General features: G+C 46.4%; 1 pseudogene; it reads right to left on the reverse strand.

The window, feature by feature from the left end:
- Nucleotides 1–716: 716 nt before the first annotated feature.
- Nucleotides 717–4,910, reverse strand: LOC112082069 (annotated as a pseudogene).
- Between the last annotated feature and the right edge of the window lie 6,672 nt (nucleotides 4,911–11,582).

An 11,582-nucleotide genomic window follows, 5' to 3' on the forward strand; every position in this document is an offset into this window, starting at 1 on the left:
TGCCGAGCCGTGTAAACGACAAGGCGGTTTCTCTTTTTGTGATGCCGAGCCGTGTAAACGACGAGGCATTTTCTCTTTGCGTGATGCCAAGCCGTGTAAACGACGAGGCGTTTTCTCTTTTGTTAGCCAAGGACGATGTGTTATCGATCCTGACTATAATGGACCGGTGTTTCCGAGAGGATGAGTATGCTTATCCGGGTTTTGAGGGTTTACTTCGGTTTTAGAGAAAGCGATGTAGTCTCGACTTATATTCTCGTGTGCGATAGTAAACCGTGGCGACCTGATACGTTTTTGGGGTTATATTTGTATAGCGCGCTTAATTTTTATCCGTAGAAGATGTAACTTGCACCCTCGTCCTAGGAAAGGTGGTAAAAGTCCGTTTAGAGAACTTTGTATTTGTTGCCTCGTTGTGGCCAGCAACGAGGCGAGGCGTTCGGAGGCTTAGTTTGCCGAACTAAAAATGAGGACCGATTAAGGTCCGAGGTAACCAGGTCGTGATATCATGCCGAAGTGGCGTGATTAGTTGCCGAAGTGATGGGTGAAACAATTTAAATATCGGGACTTGTTAAAATAAGTTGCTGATTAAAAAAGAATTAGAAACCACTCCCCCCCCTTTTTAGGAGGGGGGACAGCTGAACCCGTCCGAAGACGGGCTGCCTACGTATCATTTGCAGGGATCAAGCCGTCCCGTAGTTCATGCTGGTTATGCTGTATCCTTAGTGATAATATTTCTTCAGATGCATTGCGTTCCATGATCTTGGAATCGCCTCGTCAGCTAGTGTCGCGAGTTCGTAGACTCCTGGACGAACCACTTTTGTGATCTTGTAAGGACCTTCCCAATTTGCTCCGAGCTTTCCTACATTCTTCTCAGCGGTGTTTTGGAAGACCTTTCGGAGGACGAGCTCCCCTTCTTTGAATCTTCGGCTACGAACGTTTTTGTTGTAGTATCGCGCCGTTGCTTGTTGGTAGTTCTGGATTCGAACTAGGGCTTGGTCGCGCTTTTCGTTGATTAGGTCGAGCTCATCTAGCATCATTAAGTGGTTCAAGCCCTCCTGTCCTGGTAGAAGTCTTCGTCGAATACCTGGGAAATCCACCTCGGGGGGAATTATGCACTCGGATCCGTAGACCAGAGCGAAAGGAGTTTCCCCGGTGGCTCGGCGCGGAGTTGTCCGATGAGACCAAAGGACTCCTTCGAGTTCGTCTGCCCATCGTCCCTTCTTGGCGTCGAGCCTCTTTTTCAAACCGTCGAGTATTGTTTTGTTGGCTGCTTCAGCTTGTCCGTTCCCTTGGGGATATCTTGGCGTGGATTTGCTGAGGCGGATTTTCCACTTCTCGCAGAAGGCTTCGAAGCGTGTTGAGATGAACTGAGATCCGTTGTCCGTGACTATTTCGTAGGGGACTCCGTGCCAGCAGATGATATTTTTCCAGACGAAGTGTTCGACTTGAGCGTCCTTTATGCTTGCATAGGAATCGGCTTCGACCCACTTGGAGAAGTAATCCGTGAGGACGAGCAGAAAACGCTTCTGCTTCGAGCGATGTAGAGGTCCGACGATGTCCATCGACCATCTCATGAACGGATAAGGTGACGAAATCGACGAGAGTAGCTCGGTGGGTTAATGAATCGTCGGGGCGTGTCGCTGACACTTCTCGCACTTAGCCGTAAATTTCTCGCAGTCCTTCACCATCGTGGGCCAAAAGTAGCCGTGCCGTTTTATCTTGATAGCGAGAGACCTTCCGCTGGAGTGGTTCCCGCACGCGCCGCTGTGTACCTCGTGCATGATCTTTCTTGCCTCCGATCCTTCGACGCATGTCATTAGAGGCCTTGAGAATCTCCATTTAAACACTTCGCCATCGACGAGGACGTAACGTGCGGCCTGAGCTTTTAGTTTGCGAGCTTCCCATTTATCAGTTGGCACCTCTCCATCGGCGATGTACATTTGGATAGCTCCGAGCCATTCTTTGTCGCATCCGTATTCCGGCTCGGCCGGTGAAGTGTCTTCGTCCATAGGAATGGCTTCGTCGTCCTCTGGTTCTTGTTCGGGAGGATTTATCAGCCGAACTCCTTCCACCTCTTCGATGCTAGGGCGTTCGATGAATTCAACTGGGATCGTTCGTCGGAGGTCTGGGTCTGAGGTCGAAGCGAGTGCTGCCAAGGCATCAGCCGAGGTGTTTTCTCCTCGGGGAATGCACGTGAGTTCGAATTCATCAAACTTTTGCACCAACTCTCGGACCACTTTGAGGTAAGCTGCCATACGTCCATCCTTCGCCTCATATTCTCCGTTGAACTGACATGCTACGAGCTGTGAATCGCAAAAGGTTCTTATCATTCGAACTCCAATTCCCTGTGCTAGCCGTATGCCGGCGATCAGTGCTTCGTATTCCGCTTGTTGTTCGAGCCGTGGAAGTTCAGGCGAAAAGACTGCTCCAATATTTCTCCGGTGGGAGAGGTGAGGCGGATTCCTATTCCCGAGCCATGTTTAGACGCCCTAGCCATCGACGTGCAGTGCCCACACTTCATCTAGAGTCGGCTCGTTTATTGCTTCGGCAGGAAGTTCAATGAGGAAATCTGCGAGCATCTATGATTTTGCAGACGACCTGTTCCGATACTCGATGTTGTATTCGCTTAGTTCTATCGCCCACTTGGCGAGCCGACCGGATTGGCTAGGGCAGTGTAGGATCGAGTGTAGAGGAAGCGTAGTGAGCACAACAATCGAATGTGATTGAAAGTACGGGCGCAGTTTGCGAACCGAGACTACGACGGCGAGGGCGACCTTCTCGATCTGGGGGTAGCGAGTTTCGGCGTCGGTCAATGTCTGGCTGATGTAGAAAATGGGCTTTTGCTCGGATCGCTCTTCTCTGATGAGCACTCCGCTTACAGCTGCGGGAGATACTGCGATGTAGAGGAAGAGCGGCTCTCCTTCGACTGGTTTTGCTAAGATTGGTGGGCTCGCCAGATAATTTTTCAACTCCTGGAAAGCTGCTTCGCATCGCTCGTCCCATTCAAATTTCTTGTTTCCTCGGAGTGTGTCGTAGAAGGGCAGGCACTTGTCCGTGGAGCGGGAAATGAACCTGTTTAGCGCGGCGACTCTTCCTGTGAGCCTTTGCACTTCGCGCTTCGTCTTTGGAGAGGGCATCTCATTCAATGCCTTGATCTGCTTAGGGTTTGCTTCTATGCCTCGGTGAGTTACCAAATAGCCGAGGAATTCTCCTGAAGTGACAGCGAATCTGCACTTCGCCGGGTTTAATTTCATGTTGTGCTTGTTCAGTTGCTCGAAGCATTTCCGTAGATGAGCGACGTGGTCTTCCTCCTTGAGTGATTTGACTAACATGTCGTCGATGTATACCTCCATGGTTTTTCCGAGCTGAGCCGCGAACATTTTGTTGACGAGCCGTTGATACGTTGCTCCTGCGTTCTTGAGCCCGAACGGCATGACTTTGTAGCAATATATCCCGCGGTCAGTTATGAATGCCGTTTTTTCCCGATCATCAGGATGCATCAGGATCTGATTGTAGCCGGAGAATGCGTCCATAAATGTTAACAGTCTATTCCCTGCAGTGGCTTCGACGAGCCGGTCGATGTGTGGCAGGGGAAAGCTGTCTTTTGGGTACGCCTTGTTGAGGTCGGTGAAATCCACACAGACCCGCCACTTGCCGTTCTTCTTCTTTACAACCACCGGATTTGCGAGCCAGTCCGGATATTTGGCCTCGGCGATTGATCCTACCTTGAGTAATCTCTCGACTTCGTCGTTGACTGCTTTGGCTCGTTCTGGACCAAGCTTTCTTCTTTTCTGCTTGACTGGTTTAAAGTTCGGATCTACATTGAGCTCGTGACAGGTTACATCGATGCTGATGCCTGGCATATCTTCCGTCGTCCAGGCAAAGGTATCGATGTTTTCCTTGAGGAGGGAAAGGAGCTTGCTTCTCAGGGGCTCTCCTAGTTGTGTTCCAATTTCGACGCACCGTTCCGGGTGCACCTCGTCTATGCACTCCGAGTCCACTGCGTCCCATATCGGCTCGGTGCGTGTTTCGCGGCTCTCCGCGATCTGTAATTGCTATAAGAGTTTGGAGAGCTCATTCGCAGGCTCTCTGTCTGTCTTCATCATTTTGCGGTCTATGTCAGCTCGTGCGTTGGTGACGGGGTTCCTCAGTTTGTGCTCGGCTAGGCAGCACATTCGCGACTCCTTCTGATTCCCCCAGATCGTTTTGACGCCCGATGGAGTTGGGAATTTGAGGCAGAGATGGTAAGTGGAAGGCACTGCCCGCATCCCGTTGATCCAGGGAGTTCCCATGATCACATTGTAGATTGCTGGGTGATCCGTGATGCAGAATTCGACGAACTTAGTGACTCCGCCAGCTACCACGGGAAGTCTGAGCGTTTCCATAGTCATCGTCGTTTCTCCTGAAAATCCGGTTAGAGGTTTAGGGATTGCTTCTACCTCGGAGAGGTCGATTCCCATTCTTCTGAGTGTTTCCCTGAAGATGACATTCACCGAGCTTCCAGTATCGATGAGCACCCTTGCTACATCATGATCCCTGATCGTTAGCTCAATCACCAACGGATCGTTGTGAGGTCGATCGATTCCTGCCATTTCCTCCTCGGCGAAAGAGATCACTGTGTTTGGGATGTCGGTAGGCTCTATCCAATTCTCCTTCGTGTCGGCTCGACGCTGATAGGCTTTGATGGAAGACACGGTATCGTAGTAGTATTGAGATCCACCCATGATCATATTGATCCTTTGCCTCGGCTCGGGTTGCTCTTCAGGTTCGCTTCTCCTGTCGCGTTTGGGATTATCGCCTCGTCGGGGAGGGTTCGCTGGTTCCGCTGCGCCGCTCGGCTCGGCTTTTTCTTGTTGTTCGTTAGGAACGAGGTCTTTGAGGCTGACCGCGTTTTGGAGCTCTCCTGCTGCCATTTTTGCAGCGAGCTTTGCTCCTAGAGTTCGGCATTGAGCCGTTGAGTGTCCATAGGTCTAGTGGTACTCGCAGAAAGCCTTCTCGTCGTAGTTGGCGGACTTTCTCACCCAAGTGTTGTTGCGCGACTCTCCTCTCCCGCGTCCGGAGCTGACCTGGTAGTTATGGGCACCTCCGCTCCTAGGTTCATCCGAACTCTACGTTGTTGCATTGCTCGATGGATTGCCCTTCTTCGCGGGGCGCGGCAAAATTGAGTTTCGGATCGCTGCTTTCGTGGCTTCGTACTGCTCGTCCAAGTTTTTTATTTCCTCCTCGTTTACGACGAAGTCTGATGATCGGTGCAACGCGTCTTGAATTGTTTGCGACGTATTGAGAGCCATCTCCCGGCGGAACTCGGATTTGTACCACAAAGATCGTTTCAGAGCCTCGAGCGCAGCCTTGTCGCTTATCCCTTCTATTTTGGATAAGACTGCCTTGAATCGTGCCATATAATCCTGAAGCGGTTCGTTCGGTCCTTGGGATAGCGTCCACAGGTCGGCATCAGATGTTCATCTGTCCATAAACATCGAGTATTGTTTAAGGAACAAAGCGGAGAGCTGTTGAAAACTGCCGATAGAATTGCGTTCCTGCCTCGAAAACCATTCGAGCGCGGCTCCCTTAAGATGCTCCACGAAGAGCAGGCAGTATCCGGCGTCTACTTCGCGTTCGGTGAGTTTAGCGGCGTTCTTTGTGAAGGCTCGTCCCATCGCTATTCAAAACGCGGTGATGTGTGCTTTCGGGTCGGTTGTTCCTTCGTAGAACGGGATTCTCACCTTCCCCGGCTTGGGAATCCTGGCCTCCGTGATTCTTGCAGTGAACGGGGTTCTTTGAGTTTCTTCAAGCATTCGGTCGATTTCGGGCGCGGCACTTGTCGCGTTGTGCACTTGAGATTTCATGGCGCGTATTTCAGCCACTGTCCGAGCCATAGAGGCTCGCAGCTCTTTGAGCTCGAGAGTTTGTGCGTGAGTCATTCCTTTGATTAAGGGTGGTCGCTCCCGCTCCTCTTGCCTCGGCTCGTCTTCGCGTTCTGCCTGCTCGATCCATTGGAGATTTTCTTCCATCTCGGTTGGGTTATCGCCGCGGGTTGGATCGGAGACTTCGTCAGTCCGGATGCCGTTCAGTGCCGAGGCGAGTTCTTCCTAACTAATTCGGCGAGCCGAACCAGTTTGTTGCGGATTCGTGGTCTCGTCGTTCTGCTGGGTGTCTACGTCGATCGCATCGCCCCCTTCCTCACCGGCTCGTTGCCTGGAGTTCCGGCGTAGTGGAGGCGGCTCGGTCATGTTGACTCGGGTTGCTGCGGGAGTTTGTTCGTCAAGGGGACGAAGAAACGAGGAATTTCTTGCGCCACTCCCTGAGGCTTCTGCGGGTGTCGAGAAATCGAAGCGTCTCCGAATTCCGTCCATCGGGTCAGGAATTCCGGCTCTCCAAGTCGAGTGTTGTCGCTCAGCCGCCATCGCGTCGAGCCTCGCCGTAATCGCCTCGTTTCTTTTGTCTTGGTCATCAATTTTTTTCATCAACGCAGCTATCATGTATCGCATCTCCTCGTGGGTTTCGGTCGTCGCCATCGTTGTGCATGATGCTGGAGCGTCCTTCTCCGCGCCGTTACCAGTGTTGTTGTTGTTGTCGTCGGGGGTGTTGCTCGCCATGTTCTTCGGATCTTAAAGTCTCGTCGATTTAGAGTAAGAAAGTTTCGATTCCCCACAGACGGCGCCAAATTGTGTGAGCCAAAACTCGCACAACCAAGAATTTGTGAAGAGAAACTAAGGGATCTGAAACTTCTAGGGTAATCGCAAGAACAGTAAGATCAAAAGAGGATTTTTATTGCTGTGAAAGTGTGTAGGTCTTATTGCTTAGGATTGCAAAAGTTGGCGGAATGAATTGCATACATCATATATTTATACTGACTTTCTAAACCGCCTAGCCGAAAATCTCGGGCGAGATTTTCGGAATATTTCCTTATCGCCTCGTGCGGCTGACCGCCTTTGCATCTCGCCTAGGGTTTTCCATGGGCTTCACCTCTCAAGGCTTCGGTTCGGCCCATCCATGCTTCTTTACGGCTCGGCCCATATTTCCTTTGTTACGGCTCGGCCCACCTAACCTCTCCACGGCTCGGCCTGCTTGATATGATTCGCTCCACCTCACCGCGGCTCGGTCCAGGTATGTAAAACAGGGGCTCGGTCCATTTTCTGTAATACGGCTCGGCCCATCTCTCCTTCTTCTCGGCTCTCCTACTTGGTGATCGCGGCTCTCCCGCTTGTCTTGGTGGAAACGGCTCTCCTTCTTGCCTTGGTGAGAACGGCTCTCCCATTTGATGGCCACAGCTCTCCCACTTTCTATACTTAGTTATTTTGGGATGGTTTTATCTGTGCGGGGTGAAAACCGACCCCAACAGTTTCCGCCCCAGTCGTGCAAGCATCATGTGCGATGCAAGTGACTATGCAGTCGGAGCAGTGCTTGGCCAACGAAAAGATAAGAAACTGCACGTAATCTACTACTTAAACAAAACTCTAGACGAAGCTCAATGAAATTATGCGACTACAGAAAAGGAAATTCTAGCTGTCGTTTTTGCATTTGAGAAATTTTGTTCTTATCTCGTAGGATCTAAGGTTATAGTTCTCACTGATCATGCTGCAATCAAGTATTTAATGTCTAAGAAAGACGCTAAACCGAGGTTGATAAGATGGATCCTTCCACTGCAAGAATTCGACATCGAAATTCGATATCGGAAAAGAGCAGATAATGGAGTTGCAGACCATCTTTCACGAATTCGAGTTGAAAAAAGATTGCCTTTAAATGATAGTTTGCCAGAGAAAAATATTTATGCAATAGATACAACCCCAACCACTGCTGATGCAGCACCACCACGTCAACTCATGCGACGATCAGATGCTTTTAACACCCCATGGTTTAGGCACATAGCAAATTATCTAGCAGCTGATGTAGAACCACCACAATTTTTTGGTTATAGGAAGAAAAAGTTTCTGAAAGACGTAAGGCATTACTTTTGGGATGAACCCTATCTTTATAAGAGATGTGCTGATGGGTTATTCCGAAGATGGTGGCTGAAGAAGAGATGGAAGGAATTTTATTCAAATGCCATAGCTCGTCTTACGCCTTACATTTTGCAACTTTCAAAACCACTTCGAAGATCTTACATGCAGGTTTTTGGTGGCCTACTTTGTTCAAAGACACTCAAGCATATGTATCGCGACGCGATAAATGCCAAAGGATGGGTAACATAAGCAAAAAGAATGAGATGCCTCAAAATTTTATTCACGAAGTCGAAATTTTTGATGTCTGGGGAATAGATTTTATGGGACCATTTCCTACTTCTTTTGGAAACCAATACATCTTAGTAGCAGTAGACTACGTCTCTAAGTGGGTTGAAGTAGTCGCAAGCCCCACCAATGATGCAAAAGACGTTATGAAGCTGTTTAAATCTGTTATATTCACGCGTTTTGGAGTTCCTAGAACTGTGATAAGCGACGGAAGATCGCATTTCATCAACAGAGTTTTGGAGAATCTTCTTAGAAAGAATGGAGTCACACATAAAGATGCTTCTCCATACCATCCCCAAACCAGCGGTCAAGTGGAAATCTCAAACAGAGAAATCAAATCGATTTTTCAGAAAACAACTGCAGTACATCGCAAGGATTGATCTACCCAGCTTGACGATGCATTATGGGCATATCGAACAGCATTTAAGACGCCATTAGGAATATCACCATTCAACCTAGTTTACGGAAAAACATGTCACCTTCTAGTAGAACTCGTGTATAAAGCACAATGGACTATTAAGGAGATGAACATGAACTTGAAACTGTTGGAGAAAGAAGACTACTTCAACTTCACAATTTAGAAGAAATCCGACATAACGCTTATGAAAACTCGAAGATCTACAAAGAGAAGACTAAAGCATATCACGATAAGAAGATTATTCATCGAACTTTTGCTCCTAACGATAAAGTTCTTCTTTTCAATATTCGTCTTAAGCTTTTTCAGGAAAATTACGTTCAAGATGGTACGGAACCTTCACGATAAAGGAAGTCAAACCATATGGAGCCATTGTCGTATGGGACAAAACTGGAAACTCATTCACAGTGAATGGACAGCGTGTGAAGCCATATCTGGCTGAAGAAAGAGATGACGAGAGAGAAGTGATGCTTTTGATTGATCCATAATCGGCCAATAAAGAGATCAATGAGTGTCACGACCCCAGATAAGTCTAATCGAGCAACAATGTCAAGCTAACGACTTGAAATAAGCGCTTAGTGGGAGGCAACCCACCTGGTATTTTATTTATCTTCGTTTGACCTTTATTTTCTATTTCCATTGCTTTGTTTTTGTTTCATTTAATTTAATATTTTAACTAAAAAAGAACAAATACAAAAGACGAGCATCATTCTCCAGCACGATAAGTACACTTAAACATTTCTATTTTATATTTTCTTTACCATTCTTTCCAAGATTTGTCCTGAGGACAGTGTGAATAAGTCTGGGGAGGGTGTTCATCCGTTACTAATGAAATTTGATTTGTTTTGAGTTTATTTTGGACACATAAAATTTTTCAAAAAGTTTTTCAAAATGTTTTTCAAAATGTTTTCAAACCAGGAACACAATAGACATTATTGTGATGATTTAGACCAGTGTGCTTCTACGTTATTTCCTCGTTTTTTGCTCTTTTATGATTTAGGCCTAGACTAGGCGGAAACTAGAATACTTGCATTACGAACTCCCACCAGAGGACTTCTCTTCATGGAGATTTTTTCTGACAGGATACAATAGCTCATTTTATCTGGACTTAATTCTGACTTAATTTTTTCATTTAAAGCGTTAGATCAGGGAAACGAATCATATATTCAGGACTCCTTTATCCTTTTACCATTCTTTGTTGATCCATAATGGCTAGTTTATCTTTAACTAGTTCCCCACCGAACCTAACCTCTTTTAAACCACATGCACTCTTGCTTTTCATTGTCCTATATGCAGATATATGCAAAAACATCGGAGAAAAAGAGGATCAACGCGGTTTTCAGTTACTGAAGAGGAAGACCTGTGATTTCATTGGAATGATTCAACAAAAGGAAAAAACTTAGTTTTTCTTGGAGAAACTTCAAAATCTTGGTACAATTTCGTCCCTTAGACTCTTCCTCTATAAAAGGTGTTTCCTCTTTTCAAAAAAAAGAAAAATCCGAAAAAGAGAAGAAAAGAAAAAAAAAGGAAAGGAAAGGAAATTAAAACCTTAGAGAGTCTAAAAGGATCGAATTTTATACTTGAGGCAAGCTTTATTCGATTATTTAGAGTTTTGGAGATCAACTTTCTGATTTCCGAAAAAGATCTAAATCTGGGGAAATAACTGTTCACAACAAAGGAGGAAGGAGAAGTGACAGAAAATTTGCGGTCACCAACAGGTCTTTCTCTCTCTTGCGGTTTTGCATAATATCTTGCATCTTCCAGATTCATCAGATAACCCGAAATACTTAAACTCCACCACTTAAAAAACCCTTAATACCAAACGCCGTCTACCCTGAATAATGTCTTTAATGAGAATTCACCATTACACTTAATGAATGTAGAGAGCTAGTTGACTGGAAGTTAGATCCAAGTGTATAGATTTTCGCATGACAGATTAACAGACAAGTTTTTCTTGTATTTTGGTGAGAATTTTCTTGACTAGATCCAAATAGATGTTTCATGATAAGTTATGGTTTAGAAGGACTGTCACTGAGATATTGTTTAGTTCTGCGAATTTTAAAAATTCTTTCCTTGCTTGATCTGAGTTTGTTTGAAGACAAACAAAAATGTAAGTTTGAAGAGTTGATAACACCGTATTTTGGTCACTTTTATGGATCATAATTATGTCTTATGCAGGTGTTTTAACTCTGTTTTCAATGGTTTTAAAGTGTTTTCAAGGTTTTAGAGTTTCAAAATACTTTCTGGAAACTTGGGCAAAAGATATGCAATTTGTAACAAATGAGCAATTTTGGATAAATGCAGACCATCAAAAGTATGACAAGCGATGTGACAACATAGAAGATACAACCAGCTTTCTAATGCACTTGGTTTGGAGACAATCCAACGGTTAGATCTTCAGATACACCCGATACAATAAAGATTAAAAATGCAACAAACCAGATCCCGGGACACAAGCCGGGACCACGGCCAAAGCCTATTTCCCCGCGGGTAGAAGCACCGCGACCGCAGCCAGTAGTCGTTGACTTCCCAGAAGACCTAATTAAAGCCCAAGTCGATTCCTCTTATTATTTTTGAAGCCCTAAGTGTCCAGGACAACTGCAGAAGCTATAAATACCATCTTTAGGTCATTTTAAAGAGAGAGATCGAAGGAGAGACAAACAGAGAGAGAGAGAGAGAGAGATTTTCGTTCCTCACAACCCCTAGGAGGCCGCCGCCTTTGAAGGAGGAGCGGTCGAAGAGAGCATCATCGCGCCTCCACCGTCGCCTCTGTTCTTCGTTCTTCTTCCCTGCTTTCTTTAATTTCCTGCAACTTTAAATCCTCTATAATGCTTTGTTACAATATGTTTGAGTAGTTCCCCAGTTGGGTTTAAAGAGATTTTTCAAAAAGAATTTCGTGTGTCTTATCTATGAATCGATAGATTTTGGATTTATAATCTTCT

Source organism: Eutrema salsugineum, unplaced genomic scaffold (assembly GCF_000478725.1).
Source record: "Eutrema salsugineum unplaced genomic scaffold, Eutsalg1_0 scaffold_1, whole genome shotgun sequence".
Classification (NCBI taxonomy): Eukaryota; Viridiplantae; Streptophyta; class Magnoliopsida; order Brassicales; family Brassicaceae; genus Eutrema; species Eutrema salsugineum.